The sequence below is a fragment of the Camponotus vicinus genome, unplaced genomic scaffold, assembly GCF_025532165.1.
Source record: "Camponotus vicinus isolate PSW18456_S1 unplaced genomic scaffold, iyCamVici1.0 SCAF_9, whole genome shotgun sequence".
In the NCBI taxonomy this organism is placed as follows: domain Eukaryota; kingdom Metazoa; phylum Arthropoda; class Insecta; order Hymenoptera; family Formicidae; genus Camponotus; species Camponotus vicinus.
Window position 1 is genome coordinate 1,383,564 of NW_028141981.1, and position 17,409 is coordinate 1,400,972.

The 17,409-nt window shown below is 39.3% G+C and overlaps 10 non-coding genes across 10 annotated transcripts; 2 read left to right on the top strand and 8 right to left on the bottom strand.

Moving 5' to 3' along the window:
• The first annotated feature begins 3,469 nt into the window (after nucleotides 1-3,469).
• On the top strand, nucleotides 3,470-3,541 carry Trnaq-uug (transfer RNA glutamine (anticodon UUG)). The gene has a single exon. It is a non-coding gene; the product is annotated as a tRNA-Gln (tRNA).
• A 6,673-nt stretch (nucleotides 3,542-10,214) lies between these two features.
• On the top strand, nucleotides 10,215-10,308 carry Trnay-gua (transfer RNA tyrosine (anticodon GUA)). The gene is made up of 2 exons: nucleotides 10,215-10,251; nucleotides 10,273-10,308. It is a non-coding gene; the product is annotated as a tRNA-Tyr (tRNA).
• Nucleotides 10,309-11,434: 1,126 nt separating this feature from the next.
• Nucleotides 11,435-11,506, bottom strand: Trnaq-cug (transfer RNA glutamine (anticodon CUG)). Its single transcript has one exon. It is a non-coding gene; the product is annotated as a tRNA-Gln (tRNA).
• Nucleotides 11,507-11,585: 79 nt separating this feature from the next.
• Nucleotides 11,586-11,657, bottom strand: Trnaq-uug (transfer RNA glutamine (anticodon UUG)). Its single transcript has one exon. It is a non-coding gene; the product is annotated as a tRNA-Gln (tRNA).
• Nucleotides 11,658-11,736: 79 nt separating this feature from the next.
• On the bottom strand, nucleotides 11,737-11,808 carry Trnaq-cug (transfer RNA glutamine (anticodon CUG)). The gene has a single exon. It is a non-coding gene; the product is annotated as a tRNA-Gln (tRNA).
• Nucleotides 11,809-11,888: 80 nt separating this feature from the next.
• On the bottom strand, nucleotides 11,889-11,960 carry Trnaq-uug (transfer RNA glutamine (anticodon UUG)). Its single transcript has one exon. It is a non-coding gene; the product is annotated as a tRNA-Gln (tRNA).
• Nucleotides 11,961-12,039: 79 nt separating this feature from the next.
• Trnaq-cug (transfer RNA glutamine (anticodon CUG)) lies at nucleotides 12,040-12,111 on the bottom strand. Its single transcript has one exon. It is a non-coding gene; the product is annotated as a tRNA-Gln (tRNA).
• Nucleotides 12,112-12,191: 80 nt separating this feature from the next.
• Trnaq-uug (transfer RNA glutamine (anticodon UUG)) lies at nucleotides 12,192-12,263 on the bottom strand. The gene has a single exon. It is a non-coding gene; the product is annotated as a tRNA-Gln (tRNA).
• Nucleotides 12,264-12,343: 80 nt separating this feature from the next.
• Trnaq-uug (transfer RNA glutamine (anticodon UUG)) lies at nucleotides 12,344-12,415 on the bottom strand. The gene has a single exon. It is a non-coding gene; the product is annotated as a tRNA-Gln (tRNA).
• Nucleotides 12,416-12,495: 80 nt separating this feature from the next.
• Nucleotides 12,496-12,567, bottom strand: Trnaq-cug (transfer RNA glutamine (anticodon CUG)). The gene has a single exon. It is a non-coding gene; the product is annotated as a tRNA-Gln (tRNA).
• Nucleotides 12,568-17,409: the final 4,842 nt, after the last annotated feature.

The following is a 17,409-nucleotide window of genomic DNA, read 5'->3' on the forward strand; positions in this document are numbered from 1 at the left end:
AAAAAATGTAATTTAGAAGCATGACGTTTTTCGCAAAATGCAAATGATAGTAACGATAGATGGTGATCATTAAATAAAAGATCTTAGAAAGATGATTACATGGATAACGAGAAATGTTTTATTATTCAAAGTACGAAAGTATTTTATCGGACATTAATCTTCTCTTTTCATTTTATGAGCTCTTTGCATAACCTTGGAACATTATTAAATTAAAAGAGTAATTTATAGGACGTATCGAATTTTTTCTTAAAAGAAATAATTTTTCGAGATCCGTTATGCGCAGCACGTCACTTTAGCCGTAACGCAACACCTTGATGACTTCCACTAGCGATATTACGATCGACTTGGTTTCCCCCTCGACGACGATTAACTGCACTCGGCTATGGGAGCAAGACCGGTCCGAGAATAACAGGCGATTCGATTTTCGCCGCGTTTCGAGTCTCGCGCATGCCGAGCTAACTTCCTGTAATTAATTATATCGACGGGGCGCACGAGAGTGAAAAGGGGGAGGGGGAGATATCTTTTTGAGTCGGAACGATCCGGCAATATGTCCGTAGGATTCTCGATAGCGTGTCGCGATCGTTCTTCAGTCGAGGACGCGGCTCGAGCAGCGATGGCGCATTAGTCACAGGCCATTTTGCCACCAGGCGTGACGGGGCGCGCTCTTTTATTTTCTCCAGCGTTAATTCGTGCCGCCCTTAACGGCGCGACGTGTCATCCGCGTGCCCCGCTTTTTCCCGCGCGCTTTAAAATCCCGCCCGGGCCCCGCGAGCGATCGGGCACGTGGCGATATAGGGGTGCATCGCTTAATGCATTCGTCGTCGACGTCGTCGCCATCGCGCCTTCATCTCGTTCCTCTTCCTTGTCGTCGACCCAGATGCATACATAATTAATGCCGTCTATTAAGAGGACTCGCTAATGGGTCTAACGGCGTGTAAGCGGTTGATTTTTACGCGCGGATGGAGTGTCGGAATAGCGACGATGATAAATATCGATGAACATTCGTCGACACTTAGATAAAGATGTTATTGATAAAGGGTGACGCGATGTTGATTTAATCGATAATTAATTTCTTATAATGCCGAATAAAGTGACTTCGCGCGAATGAAAACGAGCCGCTTCAATGCTCATGAGATAATATTAAGTAGCTGAACGGATCATGTATGTGGGACAAGTCTAAATTGCTACAATGATTTATTTCAATTAAGCACGATAAGACTGGTAGGGATAATTGCATCTATGGAGTAGACAAGACTAACTGGCTGTGTAACTTCTCGTCTGCATATTACAAAGGGGATCTGCTGCGTATAATAATCCGCAATGAAAATAAAATGGATCTCTTTACTCTATTCATAATCATTATCTATTAAAATGATTGAAATAACAAGTAGAGTTATAAATTAATAAATATAGTAGAAGGATTTATATATAGCAATATGTATGCGAATTTATACGCATGCGCCAATCGTGGTTAAGAATAACGCTCATTGTTTACGTAACTTGGATGCATTATTCGCTCCATGAATGCATCAAATAAACAACAACAAACTTCGTTAACGAGACGACTCGCCCGCAGCTCAAATATTTACGAGAACGATACAAAAGCCGCCTCGTGGTACGTGAAAAGCCAGGAAAAAAATGGGGTGTGCCGCCGTCACGAGGGTCGCGGTATCGTCGCGATGATCAAAATGATCGAAAGGTGGCGAGCGAACCAGCCTGACTCGAGGTAATCAGCGAGAGCGCGGGGCAAAACGGTAAGCAAAGTGAATCTCATTAGTCGTGCCCCGTTGCACGAGAGAGGGGAAGGTAGAGGGGGGCCTTACTTTGATGTCAAACGAGGTGCCCCGAGGCCGTAGCTCTGTTATCGTTATTATACGAGAGTACCGGTACCGTTTCTAATTATCGTGGAGGAACCGGAAGTTGCGCAGCCTATGTGACCGGGCTTTGCAGGCATCGCGGGGTACCGTCTGACGGGGATGATTCTGGTGTGCGTCGCGAGATGACAAACGAGCCCCACGACTGCCACCTGCGTTATCGCGCGTTTGCCAAGTGACAAATGATGAATTTTCAATTTAAATTAATAGAGATGAATGTGTGTGAAAGGATTACTCTTTGTAAGCATATGGGCACGCAACAGATTTTAATTGCGTCTTGAATTGTCGATATTTATTAGCATAAAAGAGTAAAGGCAAATACATATGCTCTTTAAGAGCAAACAGAATTCAAGATATGCGCATGTTAAACATGATTTGTTAGACATTTCTGCTGTTTGCCGGCTATTTCGAGATGTCTGACCGCGATGATCCATGCATTTTTTCCCAATCTTAAATCACCAGGTAAATAATCGATGAAATAATCGTGGATATTTTTTCCTTTTATTTTTAATATTCGTGATTCAAAGAAAACACTCGAGATTAAGAGATTTCTTTGCTATCTCGACATTTTCTTCCGAGAGACTATTACCAAATCGACTAAATGTGAATACACACTTTCACTTCTTATTGCAAATAGAGACGGTTCGGACGGAAAGTTTCTCGCGAATTTCGAATAGGTGCAAGTCGTTCGAGTCGCTTCTGCGGTGCAGATCGACGCCGATTTTCCGTTCCAACCCGATTGCAACTTAATCGCACGTAGAGCGACACGGAGTATAAATCCGTGGAGGGCCGGAGCGTATGTCACACTGATTGCACATCCGTTTCCGCCTGCGCCGCTATTATAAAATCGGCCCCCTCTCTCCCCACGAAAGAAACGTAATATTTATTGCCGGCTTCCGTTCAATTAGGGGTTGACACGGGGCGAGAAGGGGTCGATCTCCCGCGCTTGTCGATGCTTTCGAAATCTATGTTTTCACCCTCTTCTTTCCTCCCCCACCCCACCCCTCTTCGTGTCTCGTGTCTTCGGAAGGGTGCTTCGAATTTATACATTGTTCACCCCGCTCTTCCGATTCGGGATGACGATACCCGCGAAGCAGTTCGAGAGACTTTTTTTTCCTTCTCTCGCGATATCGGGGGCGTCGAAAGCGTAGCAAGGGGTTTGTAAATAATCACTTTTACAAGAGCGAATGGTAACGTGGCAGGGATAAAATTTATTTGCGAACGAGCATTATTTCAAGTTCGACGTTGGAATAGTCATCTCTCTGACACGTATAAACTTAGCATACAGATAAGAACATGTATATATTTTAAATTAAATAAAAATGTGCGATATAAGGTGTAAGAGATTTTATGTCTTATTTTTATATCGTTTTTACTCTTATTTTTTCTTACTTTCAATATCATTTGTAACGTTGTAATTTAATTGATATGAAATATAGGATAATTTTTTGCTTAATTGTTTGTTGAAATTATTTAGGATAATAATAAGTACAAATTATTATTACATACAAGATTGTGACGCATAAATATTAATGAAACATTTAATTTAAACGATCGCCTCGTATGCCTCATAAATTCGACCTTCTTTGTATCGAGGTCCCATGGTGTAATGGTTAGCACTCTGGACTTTGAATCCAGCGATCCGAGTTCAAATCTCGGTGGGACCTGTACAAGTAATTTTTTTTTCAATCATTTTACACGCGCAGTTCATTATCTTTTGCGTACGATATTTATTCGTATTTTTTTACACATATACATTTTGTTACATTATTCAAAATGTGAACTGATTGTGCATGTGCGTGGCGCAGAATCGGCTCGTGCGATTTAAATATGCATGTAGATAAGCTATATCAATACGTGTCAAAGAGGATCGCGCGCTCGTTACACAATGTAATCGATAGTCGCTGGTATCAGCGAGCCGGTCGCGAAAGTCGCGCCCGCTCGATCGCCGAAGTCGCTTAATCAGCGATTACACAATCACGAGTGTATCCTAACACAGTCATTCGTTTATCGTCTATGCGCGTAATCGTCGCGCGAGATTCCCGCGTGTTATCGCGAAACGGGGACCCCGTTCGATCGCGCGCTGTCCATCAGTCCCTTATCTCGCTGTGAATCGCCGTCGGACGCATCCGTGACTTTTATTACCTGTCGTTTAGCTCGAGCTTCGTTTTTTTTTCGCGCCAGGCTACGGCGCGACGCGATAATATCGTGTAATCTCGGAAAAACGAGGAAGCGATTGCGCAGAAATACGATTCGCGGTGTCGCGATTGCGATATACGAATGATTACGGACTCTCGACGGACTGAATTCCGCTAATTTTCCGGGTTAGAGATCGCGACGCGATTGAATCGCGAGAAGCCGCAAAAGAGAGTTGCGACACGTGTCCACGACGCGTTCTCACGACGCGGACTTCTCTATGCAAATTCACTAGTTAAATTTAGCATGTAAATGCATTTACATGGACATGTGCCGATTGAATTCTTTATGAAAAATTTACGATTCAAAAAAGAAAGAGTTTTATGAATAAAAGATAATTCTGCGCGCGGGCGAGCGTCGAGTGGAAATGTCCGAGAGCTGGTTTATCGTAATCTGCGAGCCGGCCAAGTGTCCGCGGTACGTTTATCCGCTGACCATTTCGCAGCGCGGCATAAAGAGCGGCTTTACGATCCCGCGGAGACGGTGTATTGTCAAGTGGGCGGATGCGCGTGTGCGTCCGATCCGCAGGTGATCCCGAGTATACGGAGTGTCCTAGAAATTTCTATAAAATAATGTTTGAACCCTCGAAAATGCACGCAGTCAAAAATTCTTTGTTTCGAGGCACAGATACTTGTCCGATTTTTTTTTCTTCCTCTTTGACAAACAATCTCATGTTTTACTATCATCGTACTTTGCGAAACACCTTGTATATGCGCGTATGCAATTTACGTTACACCTATGCGTTATGGGAGATTATACAGAACGTATTCTCATTGTACATTGGGGCATTAGCCTCACGGGGAGAGAGACAGAGGCGACAGAGGCGTGCGTAAATCGCGACTGCGAGGATAAGGGTTGCGAGAGGGGTGGATCATCCATTTTAAATGCGGATACGATACACTTTTTTCCCCGTCTAGCGCTTTTTCCGCCGAGCCTGTTTCGTAAACACACGAAGGCGAGCTTAATGGCGCGCGTTTATGCCGCCTCACGTGCTCGTTGTCGCCTCGTTGCACAAACCTTTCTGCTACAAACGCTACTTGTTTCGCGTATGTACGCGGTGATTAATTGAGATACCACGCGATTGTTTATTAGACACGGTGGAAAGCTCAAATTATATAGATAAATCGCCATGTGTGTTATATGGTAGAAAAATCGGGTATGTATTTTTATAATATATGAAATATTAATTATTCCTCTTTATTAAATAAAATCTTTTTAAACGTAAAAGTTGAAATATAAAAATACGTGCTTTGATCTTTACATCGTCCATATGTGAAAAATTTTAATTTAATTAAATATTTTTTTACAATTTTTAAAAACCTTGTGTAGACAGATATACCCAAAGTTTGATGTTTCTTTAATTTATATGATGTTTGTTTTTAGAAATTACAATCGTTCTGATATTTAACCGGTAATTAATAAATAAATTCTGCGTCTTTGGATAATTATTTTTGAATAACTTCCTTTCTGGAAAACACTGGGAGATAATATCGATTCATTTACATCTGACGTCGAGATCTACAAGTGTTAAATAGATGGATACCATATTTCGCAGTAGACTGGAGTATAATCCGTTGTATGAAAATCACGGCGGCCTTCGCAATCAGGAGTAAATGGCACGAATAAGTAATCGGCGTTCATTAATGCCGATGGATTCTCGTTTCGTGAACCAGATTCCCGCGGCGCGATCGTATAGCGGGTTCAACGTAGGCGACGACGGCGACATTTTCCTACGATCGTTACCGGAAGTTCATCAAGATGTGACAACGCTACCGTGAAACTCTCCCGCGCGCGCTCGTAAAATACTTTCTCAATTTAAATTTCAGCACGACGATCCCCGACGAACTTTCCGGTTAACGAGCGGAACCCCCGGAACTCAGACGGGCGATAAAATACTCCTCGTAATGACGGAACGTGTAATCGAGAATCACACGAGCTTTTATCTTGATATCTTGTTCGGTGGAAATGCATTTCTGAAGAGATATCAAAATCGAGAGATTCCATAACGATCCCGAATGTCGATTGTCTGTCGGCAAACGATTCATTCGGAAAATTCATCGCAGCTTTTTAATTTTCAGTCTCATTGTCAGATCTTACCTCGAGAATAATGGAGGGAATGTTTACATCTTAAATGATTATTATCCGTTTGATATCTCGGTGAATCAAACTCTATTATTCGCGTGCAACGCGATATAAAGCACGGCCATTTCGAGTCTAAATTAATAATTCCGCGGTCGAAACAGGGCCGCTTATCGTGGCGAGATAGGTGGCTCTCTAAAAATTTTAAACGTCTCGATGTAGCCAGCCAGCGTAACACGGGTAGGTGGTATGCGCGGAATAAAAGTTACGCGGCAGTAAATTAAAGAGATTTATGCATCCTTTCGCGACGCCGGATTTATCGCGCTTCGGGCTTTCCCGCGATGAAGCTTAACTGATCGACAATGTCGAGTTTACTTGGCGAATATGTCCGTCGTACCCGGGGTACTTTCGAAAGGTTTCGTATAACCGCCCACTCTCTCGGAACTTGGCGGCTGTAAAGTCTGTCTTATCCGCGAGATAATGTACGGATCGTTCTGCAGCTTCCCGTCGTCCCGAGGAGAGACGAGATGAGAGGACATTAAACAGCTATCGGATATCGTAGAATTCGCAAATGAGAAGACTCGAGTAGCGTTATCGAGATTAGCGAGAGTTTCGTAGTTGGCGTTGAATATTGCACGATATTGTTATGAAAATGACAGCTGTGACGTTTAATAATTGCACTTGGTATCTTCACAATATAATGTATCATGAACAGTAAAAGTTTAAAAATCAAACTTATAATGCGAACTCGATTTCTAAGCTCTTTACTTAAGTTTAAGATTTATTTTAAGCTTTCATCGCGCTGAAATTTATTCCTTGCGTTTCTTAGGGCTTCAATATTTTGAAATTTCATTAGAATGCAGTATGTATATATACACATGTGTACAGTAATATAAATAATTTCAAGCTTTCCATTACCTGCGAATAGTAATGACATTTAGGTATTTTAGAGAACACTTATAACTTTGCAGGTAAATGGCAGTAAACCTTCAGTGTTCGTTCTTATCCGCGAGATAATACGTCGCGAATCGTCCTTGCGCGGATTATTGCCTCCTCTCTTTCTCTCTCTTTACAAATTTAAACGAGATAGAGAAAGAGAGGGGAGAAAGACGGCAGCGAAAAGACATTAAGTAGCACCAGGCCGATTGGATAACAAACATTTTATCGCGTTTAATTTTGAGAGTGAGCGCCTCCGCGACGTTAAACTTTAACAGCTTCTTTCGCAATAAATAATATTATGCACGAGCGGGAAAAGCTCGCGAGCGAGTGAGCCGCGGGGCAATTAAATAAAATGTGATACCGTTCGAGTTATGACGAGAATCTTTATAGCTTATGGCCGCGTATTCCTTAAATCCGAGCGTAAAGTAACTTCGTCCGTTTATATACGTCCGTTTATACACGAATTGCATATATTGTATGTTTATATATATATATATGTATACGTTGTCTTGGGGCGATTCCATCAGTGCGCTCCAAAGAGCTCTTTTTACGAAACCTCTAGGAGACTTTAAATCCACAAGGAAGCAGGAAAATTTATTCGGTAAATAAATTAAATAAATGTACATATATATTACCACTTGGTAAATACTACGATAAATAACATTACCGTTTGCGAAGTATCGCGATCGCGAGCCTGCCGTAATCTCGTTGCCAAGAAACTTTGTATAAATCCAACGGCAGGCAGCTTCTTGAGCCAATTTCCCATTTACTCATAAAACGTCGATATCTAAGATTTACGCGCGTCACGTCAATTACAAGGTGTTTTATAACAGCCTCTAGGAACGTGACGCGGTGTGCGACCCCCTTCGCGACAACACCCTCGAATTTATGTCGTAAAAACATTTATTAGGCATCGAGCGAGTGAGGCGGCGTCTTTAAATAAGACGAGAAATTTTTTTATACGTCCAAAGAGTGCGCGTCTCGCATAAAAGCGGCCGGCGTTCCGTAAAAACGAATCCTTCGAAGACGCCCCCGGAAACGGTCGATGCTTCCTCGCATCGCGAGCGATCGCTAGGATGTGGCGATCGTGATTCTCCATCTATTCGTGTACAATGTCGCGACTTAACTGCCTCCTAAAAATTGTTTGTCTACGCTTTTGGCCTTATACGATCCATCGTGGCGCCGCTTTTAGCCGGTCCATCTCCCTGCTCGTTATCGTCATTGTTTAAAGATGGATTTTAAAGCACGGGCTATTGGCACGGCGACGATAAAATTGTCCGTTGTGAAACGGAGATACAGACATGTTCTCATAAAGTGGAATGTTTTCATCGCGCTATTTTTTTAAATAGCTCTTTTATTATCTTGAATTATATTTTAAATTTACACATACGCGAGATATTTTAGTGAGTTTACGATATTTAAATTTTGTCAGGTCTGAAATTGCCAGAATATTGTGTCCGCTCGAATCTAAATGGCCGAAATGGACTTATTCGATATTCCAGGATTTGTATTTGGCAACAAGAACACTCGGAGATGAGAAAATATCTTGTGCCCTCGATGTGAACGCTGGAACACTCTCTATGAATTTTTAACTAATATCGTTTGGCAACGAGGTCAAGTCTTAAATAGCATCTGCGAGATTGGAAAAACACGAAATACGCGGAGAATCTGCTGTTCTCTTGCGAACAACACGCAGCAATTCATGTAATTCTTGGCATCCTACCTCGGGGGGGGGGTGAAAACATGGGCTCTATCTTTCAGACATCGTGAAAACTGTCTCGTGAACCGGGAACACGTTTTCTCCGCGAATCCCTCATTAAACATTCGTCTCTCATTAAACCAGAGTGCGATCTAGGACCTTAATTCGACGATGAGGAGTAATTAAGCGACGCGAGAGGAAAGGCGCGGGTGGCATGGTACTTTGTTTCGCCGTAAACCGAGTTTAATGACTTCATGTAAAAATACCCCATCGGCTTTACGATAGCCCACCCCCGCGGAGGCTCCTCGTTTTCTTCCCGGGGGCGTCTCCTTCGTCTACGACCATAATTTTATAGTTTTATGTAAACTGTATCGGGCTATGAAGCACGGGCGTCTATGACGCTTTGATGGTGATTGGCATGCATCGTGAAATACTCTAGAGGCCAGTGTTTCCCAAACGAAAGAAACTCATACTCGAAAGCATGTACTTCCTTTAAGATGTGCTTCGTTTTTAAAATTATAATGTTTGGATGATAAATTTCAGATAATCGATTTATTTTCGCTACAATTATTTATCAATATTTGTTTTTCTTTTTTATTTACGTTGGTTTAAGTTTTGATTAAGGAATTTCCAACATATTTTTCACAATTCTATTTACCACATGGATTTTTGATATTACGATATATGTATGTCTTCAATTAAATTTAAAAAACCTATGAAAAATTATATTTCCATCCTATTGTATCTTAAAATAATAATATACAGAATAAAATAAAATATAAAAAAGTATATTTCCAAGTGCAACAAGTTTGTGAAACGCTGTCCGCGGTGCATAAAAAATTTAGACTACTTTGCGCGTAAGCGCTTGATACGCAATTCTTCGGTCCGCTACCTCAAGACCAAAGCTGCGTCATAAATAAGTGATAACTATATCGCGACATGGTGACAAACACCAGATCAAGTATCAAAATTTGCAGAATGAAACAGTACGGAGAAGAATTATCTGTGTATATTTTAAGTTACCATACATCTCTCTCTCTTTGTCTTATTTTTTTGCACGATAGTAAGCAATCGATAAGAGATGATAAACATTGGACATGTTGCTTCTAAAATATTTTTATTCTCGTCGCTTAAATAATTTATTATGAATTAATTAATTATGTTTAACAGTTGAAATTAAAATAAGTTTTCTTATTAATTTATTATACTATTTTTCCCACAATTTATATTTTGATTATTTATAAGTTGTATAAAAATGAAAATATTTAAATATCAAAAATATTTATCACGTTATCTAATCATAAATATTTTGCATCTACATAATTAACAATGTATAGATATGTATATATACATATATTTATTATGTATTGATATATAAAATCTATATAGTAAGTTGAAGTACCTAATTGACGACGTTCGTTCCCAAGCCTTCGATAGCTCAGTTGGTAGAGCGGTGGACTGTAGTTGGGAAGATCTGATATAGACATCCATAGGTCGCTGGTTCGAATCCGGCTCGAAGGATTTTTTTTTAAATATTTTTTTTTATCTGTCGACATCGATTATATATTTATTGTGCATTAAACTCACAATAGTTATAATATATAAAATTAATCGATATAATAAATTCCTTATATATTCCACATTATAGATTCCGTGTTATATACAGGGTGTATCAGAGCGACCGTAACAGCAGTTTTTTGAGAAACCTAAGCATTTTAGAGAAAAATGTTTCATACAAAAGTTGTAGGGCTTAAAATAACCTATTTAATGATCATATCAGTTTGACTTTGAATAGCACCGTCAAGGTCACATAAAAAATACTTTGAATTTTTTAAATGGAAATCCCCATTTTTATTGCATATTCTTGTAGCTTACCTCGAGAGCTTTCCACAACATTATAATAAAATATTTTTCTCTTAAGTACTTCTCGAGTTATGAGGCTTGAAATCATTTCTTAATTTTATATAAACCATAAAATATCTAGCAAGATATTCATTTTTCGATTATCTTACATTAATACTTTTATGTACAAAATAATGAGAGGAATCGATTGGTGTAAAGAAAACACATAGTTGTTTTTGAGAAAAAATATATAATTTGCAATTAAGAATTACATATTTTTTCTCAAAAATAACTTTTGTATGAAACATTTTTCTCTAAAATGCTTAGGTTCCTCAAAAAACTGCTGTTACGGTTGCTCTGATACACCCTGTATAGTATACTTATCGATTGTAAAAAATTCTAAAATACGTTTATTATTAAAAAGATATCTTTTCATAAAAATTTTAAAATTTATTTATGTCGAAATGATTCACCGCAACACACGAATTCCCATTATAAAAGTATCCGCGCGCTATAGAGAGATTTACTATACTTCAATAAATTATTAAGGTACGTATAAATTATTTCACGAACATATAATTTAAGATATATGTAAATAATATTCAAGTAAATTTTAAAATATTTTAGTCTATCTTAAAATAATTAATATTTTTATCTCTAAAATTTTAAAAGCAAGATATAATTGCGTTTCAACAGTTTTTCTGTTAGAAAAATACACACCAGTTTCAAGATTTGCAAAAATATTCGCTTAATATATTTTTATGAAAATATAACGAATAGAAATTAATAATTGATGCAAAAATAAAGGTTTCACCGAGATTCGAACTCGGATTGCTGGATTCAGAGTCCAGAGTGCTGACCATTACACCATAAAACCTCTGTTTGTTACTAATTTGCATATTATAAATTTGTTAATTTACTGGTATCTTTGTAATATTAAATTTATGCAAAAATAAAGGTTCCACCGAGATTTGAACTCGGATCGCTGGATTCAAAGTCCAGAGTGCTGACCATTACACCATGGAACCTCTGTTTGTTAATAATTTGCATATTGTAAAAATTTGTTAATTAGCATTTTTTACTAATATTAAATTCATGCAAAAATAAAGGTTCCACCGAGACTCGAACTCGGATTGCTGGATTCAGAGTCCAGAGTGCTGACCATTACACCATGGAACCTCTTTTATTATTAATTTGCATATTGTAAATTTGTTAATTTATGCGCATTTTTTGTTAATATTAAATTCACGCAAAAATAAAGGTTCCACCGAGATTTGAACTCGGATCGCTGGATTCAAAGTCCAGAGTGCTGACCATTACACCATGGAACCTCTGTTTGTTAATAATTTGCATATTGTAAAAATTTGTTAATTCGCATTTTTTACTAATATTAAATTCATGCAAAAATAAAGGTTCCACCGAGACTCGAACTCGGATTGCTGGATTCAGAGTCCAGAGTGCTGACCATTACACCATGGAACCTCTTTTATTATTAATTTGCATATTGTAAATTTGTTAATTTATGCGCTTTCTTTGTTAATATTAAATTCACGCAAAAATAAAGGTTCCACCGAGATTTGAACTCGGATCGCTGGATTCAAAGTCCAGAGTGCTGACCATTACACCATGGAACCTCTTTTATTATTAATTTGCATATTGTAAATTTGTCAATTTATGCTCATTCTTTGTTAATATTAAATTCACGCAAAAATAAAGGTTCCACCGAGATTTGAACTCGGATCGCTGGATTCAAAGTCCAGAGTGCTGACCATTACACCATGGAACCTCTTTTATTATTAATTTGCATATTGTAAATTTGTTAATTTATTCGCATTTTTTGCTAATATTAAATTCATGCAAAAATAAAGGTTCCACCGAGAGTCGAACTCGGATCGCTGGATTCAGAGTCCAGTGTGCTGACCATTACACCATGGAACCTCTGTTTATTACTAATTTGCATATTGTAAATTTGTCAATTTATGCTCATTCTTTGTTAATTTATTGTTAATTTATAAATTTGTTAATTTGTTCGCATTCTCTATGTACGTATATATAACATAACACACATACACATTCAAGATAATATTATGTAAAACACATACAAACGCCTATACAAAATTGCCAAAGTCTCCAATCATTGATATAAGGAAAAAATATAAACAACAAACATATATCTTATATTTCTTCGTCATAGCTGGGACTCATGTTTCTGAGTTATCACGACAAGTCCAATCCTCATAGAGGGTATCGCAGTTCGTGAGCAGACGAAAACAATTAATCAGGGACGGACGCGTGCGGCTGCCCTCCGGCGGGCAGCCTCGCGGAAACCACTCAAATTAATTTCAAGTCACAGCATATTCTTCGATTTGACGTATTCTCGAGTGACATCCAATCAGAGCCGAACCCCAGATCACGATCCACGCGCGCATGTACGTGCGGCCGACCCTTCCCTTCGTTTGCGCGTGGACCGGAATTCGGCGACACCCTCGATTCCATTTCTGTTATACTTTTGCGTATACAATGCGCTCCTCCTTACGGTTCGCTGATCCTTGACTGACAGGATACCCGTGACACTTGCATGCGGGATAATCGGGGGCACCGGCGTAGCGTGCTACACACAGTATATACAGGATCCATAGTAGGTGCGGCGACATCGTGCAGAATGACAGCCGAGCGAGCAAGTGTCATTGTGAAATCACTTTTAGATTCGATTTCAGGGATGATTCAGAGCTATATGATGTAATTCTCAAATCCTGCGCATTCAATTTTTTTAATCTTCCGGAACGCTAATTATGAACCAGTAATTATTATAAAATATATGCATTACATAAATTTTTATATTCATATTGACAAATAATAGATTGAATTTATTATTGAAAATTATATTAAACTATCTACAGGTATCTATATATTTTTGCTTACTGTTATAGAAATTTAATTAGATCTTCTTTATCTAATAACATAAAAAGATAAATTAAGTTAAATTAATTAAATTACTCTTCCTTCACATGATAAATGTTTTTTTTTTGTAAATTAAGTTAGAACTCTGTCATACTTGACCTACTTTCTCATTTAACGCGAACAGGAGATATTTGATTTACCTTTTGTTTGCTTTCTACATCAATTATGTTTTTACTACGTCAATTATGTTTTCACTACGTTTTGCTCGGCATGTTTCGCACGCAATAATTCTGCAGCGGTAACAGAAGACTCGGCGATCACCTTGGTCTGCGATTACATCTTTATGGTTTTATAACGGCTCGTGCGTAAGGAATTCTTATCCCCTGTTCGATTGAAGGAAAGAACACGGGAATCGTGTTTCCACGGAGCGCGAAGTGTTTCCTCTTCCCTCGGTTTTCTCTTACCCCCTGTGCAAATTCGCTTTATCGTTGCGACCGCCGTGGAAAGCCTTCGCGCCCCTTCGTAGCGGCGCGGGAGGACGTCGTGTGTACACTTATTTCATGCTTGGTGGAACATCGGGACTCGAAGGGAACATCCTTTTCTCTTTTCGTAAGGCACGCGAAATCGAAGAAAGCCGGGGCGGAATATTTTTCAACGCACGAACCGTGATAATTTTGGACGGTGATATACTTACGAAAAGAAAAAATATAATAATAAACAGTTTTAAGATACTTGAAAATATTATTTGGAAATATATACTTTCTATGTTAGAAATGATACTTATAGAAACGCGCTAACATATGCGCATGATTGTGGTAAAGTTAAAATACCGTGAAGAAATTTAATGTAAAACGTTCTATGATCTATTTTATTGTTGCGCTAGATTCTTTCCAATTTTTTCATGTGTGAAACATCATTTATGAATATTTATTTGAACACACACATTGTTTAAATTTCTATTTTTTCTCAAGTTAAAAAAAAGAAACTTCCCGAAAAATCTGTCTTTATTTTAAAAATCGATGTGTCTTTTATTATTATAAATATGTTTAATACACAAAAATACAAAAGAAAAATAAAAAAAGACATCTGTTTGCTCAAATAAAAATTTTACAAGATATTAAAGAGTATTTTATATATATTTTATAAATTGTTAAATTCCTATAATTTCTTAATTATGTAATTTAATAAAATATTTATTAAAATTATCTCGCATTCTCTTACATCGTATTTTTTACATTGATTTCTGACAATAGATTTTTTATCCACCAAATTTATTTTTATATATTTCCCATTATTCTAACTTTTTATCTGATCATAATTCTCGTAAATACTACACGCCGTATATTATTTGGCATTTGTGGACTGACATCAAAGCACAATGGCGGAAATACTCGGTGATAAAAGATGCATTTTGTCATACAAATACCATGCCTGTGTAAAAACGCTTTGTCGTTGCGTTTTTTTCTTTCTTACTAACGAATTCTTCGTACAGATGAATAATTGGTATGTCACATTATCCTCAATCAACGCGACTGTCCTTACGGATCTGAGGATCTTATGGGCGAAATGAAAGAGAGAGAGAAAGAGAGAGAACCATGATACTCGAAGTGGAAAAGTGAGGAGATGTCGGGAAACGGTAGCGAAAAGTGCATCAGCATGGGGGCTTTGCTGATTTACGAGGAGTCGTTGCTAGGAGAGCATTAATATCCGTGACGGAATATTAAACCGCGAGCGTCAATGTACATCTTCAAAGGGATTTTCAGGATGTCTCTCCGAGGGCGAGGGAAGGAGAAAAAGAGGAAGAGCGAGCGAGAGAGAGAAAGCCGCGTCCCCGCAAGATTATGAGATTCCTGTTAAGTGTCACGTGTAAAGAGTTCTTTCATACGCGACCGAGCCAACCCGCGGCGTCGCTCGTGAAATACCGTCAGATAAAGGTGACATGAAAATTTATCGAACGCGCGGGGTTTTCGTTTTAAACTCTCCCCAAATCCTGGTCTCATATACGCGGGGTGGAACGTAAGCTGGCTTACTTCAGTACAATCGCGGGAACGAGAGGAAACAAGATTGCATTGATAGATGCAACCCAGAACTAAGAATGCCTGCTCTTATGTGGATACTTTATTGTGTAAAGAATTTTATATTTCTACTAATACTTTTGTAATTTTGATTTTCCTAATTTTGATGATATGATTCAAAGTAAGTTTCATTTCGTCGCATATTTCAACTTTATTTCTCGCACTTGATGACAGGATGCAATTGAATATCGCTCGCTTTTGATGATTCCAACGTGATGACGAATATAAGAAACATCAAATTCAGCGACATAAATTCTTCTTCTTTGTCTTCATTACATGAAAAAAGAGTCGGAGACATTATTCGTGGCTCAATGCGAGCGGAACGTTCGAGGAAGGACGTTAATGAGATAAGAGAGGCGGACGCGGGGTCGATTCGAGATAATAACGAGGAGGATTTTTATAACGAGGATCGACGATCTTCTCTTGGGGGAGCAGCAGAAGCCTCGCTCGCGTTTGCTAATCGCAAACGCTATGTCGTCGCTCACTTGTCGTATCCCCGTTGCGTTTCGCCCCTACGTCGTCGGAGGCGGACTTAATTATCTAATTAATTAACCTCAATCAGAACGATGAGTAATTTCTCGCTCGGCTGGCGCCTTTGCCGCCGAGACTTTCTTGTCGCGGGGAGCGAATTACGGATGAGCTCACGGCAAATCGATTATGTCCCGATGCTGTTGCTTCCAAACGGCGCGTCTCCGCTGTTAGTTCGCACACAAGAGAGAAAGAGAGACAGAGAGAGAGAGAGAGAGAGAAAGAGCTCCTTCTGCCAGGATCCACGATATCCTGCTCTAGGTGGGCGACCAATTTTCCTCCCCCGTGACTCGCTTGCCTTTATCTTTGGCGCTTACGCCGATCGCACGATAACTCGCTCGTGAAGGGCGACTGTGGTCGCTCGTCCTTCGTACAGAGTTTAGTGCAGTGAAGCTTGGCTTCATTCAAGGGATAAGAAAGATAAACGAACATCCTTGCGAATAGTGGCTGACCTTTTGCTTTAATTATATTTTCATAGAAAGTGTTAGAAGAGAAAGTAAGTATCTGTAATTTCGAAACAGTTATGTGAATAATGAAATATAGAAAGTTAATGACTCATCTTTCTCAAATGATACTTTAAACTTCCGAAATTATCGACAATTTAAAGTTGATAATATGCATCATAGCAAGAAATAATCGTGAAAAGCTAAATATGTCATTTGTTTCTCGGAAATAATTACATCTTATGTTTCGAAGTCAGTTATTACTGATGTGATTCAAGTCGCGTATGTTCGTAACTTTCCTTGCATCCTCGGAGCAAACCGACTTCTCCGCTTTCATAAAAGCGGCTCTCTCATGGTAGCCTGTCCATTTCCATTTTGGATATTTCAGATCGCTCCTCCTCAAACCAGATCTTTTTTTCTACGACAAAAGCACCCTCGAAGCTACACACCCAGCTGCGCGACGGCACCGCCCCCGATGTGTAACTGACGTTTTTGACGCGTCAAGTGGTTCCATCTCGTTTCCATCCTCCGAGGGTCGGCACGTTTATCGGCTACTGTTTTACATAAACATCCCCGGGAGGACGAGGTGGATCGGTGAAAGCAAAGTTGCGGACCGTGTCGTGGGACGCGAATGTCGCGGAGATTCCTCTAAGTGATCTCGAGTGTTTTCGCAGTTGATTCGACGTTCTCGCGCGGCGTTCTCGCCGGAGCTTTTTAAGCCCCGTTTAACCCTGGCCTCGGGATCCGGCTAACTTCGGTATTTAGTTAGTCAACCCTGCCCGCGAGGCGTCATGGGAAACGACAAGTGGCCCGATCTCGCCCCAGCGAAGGCT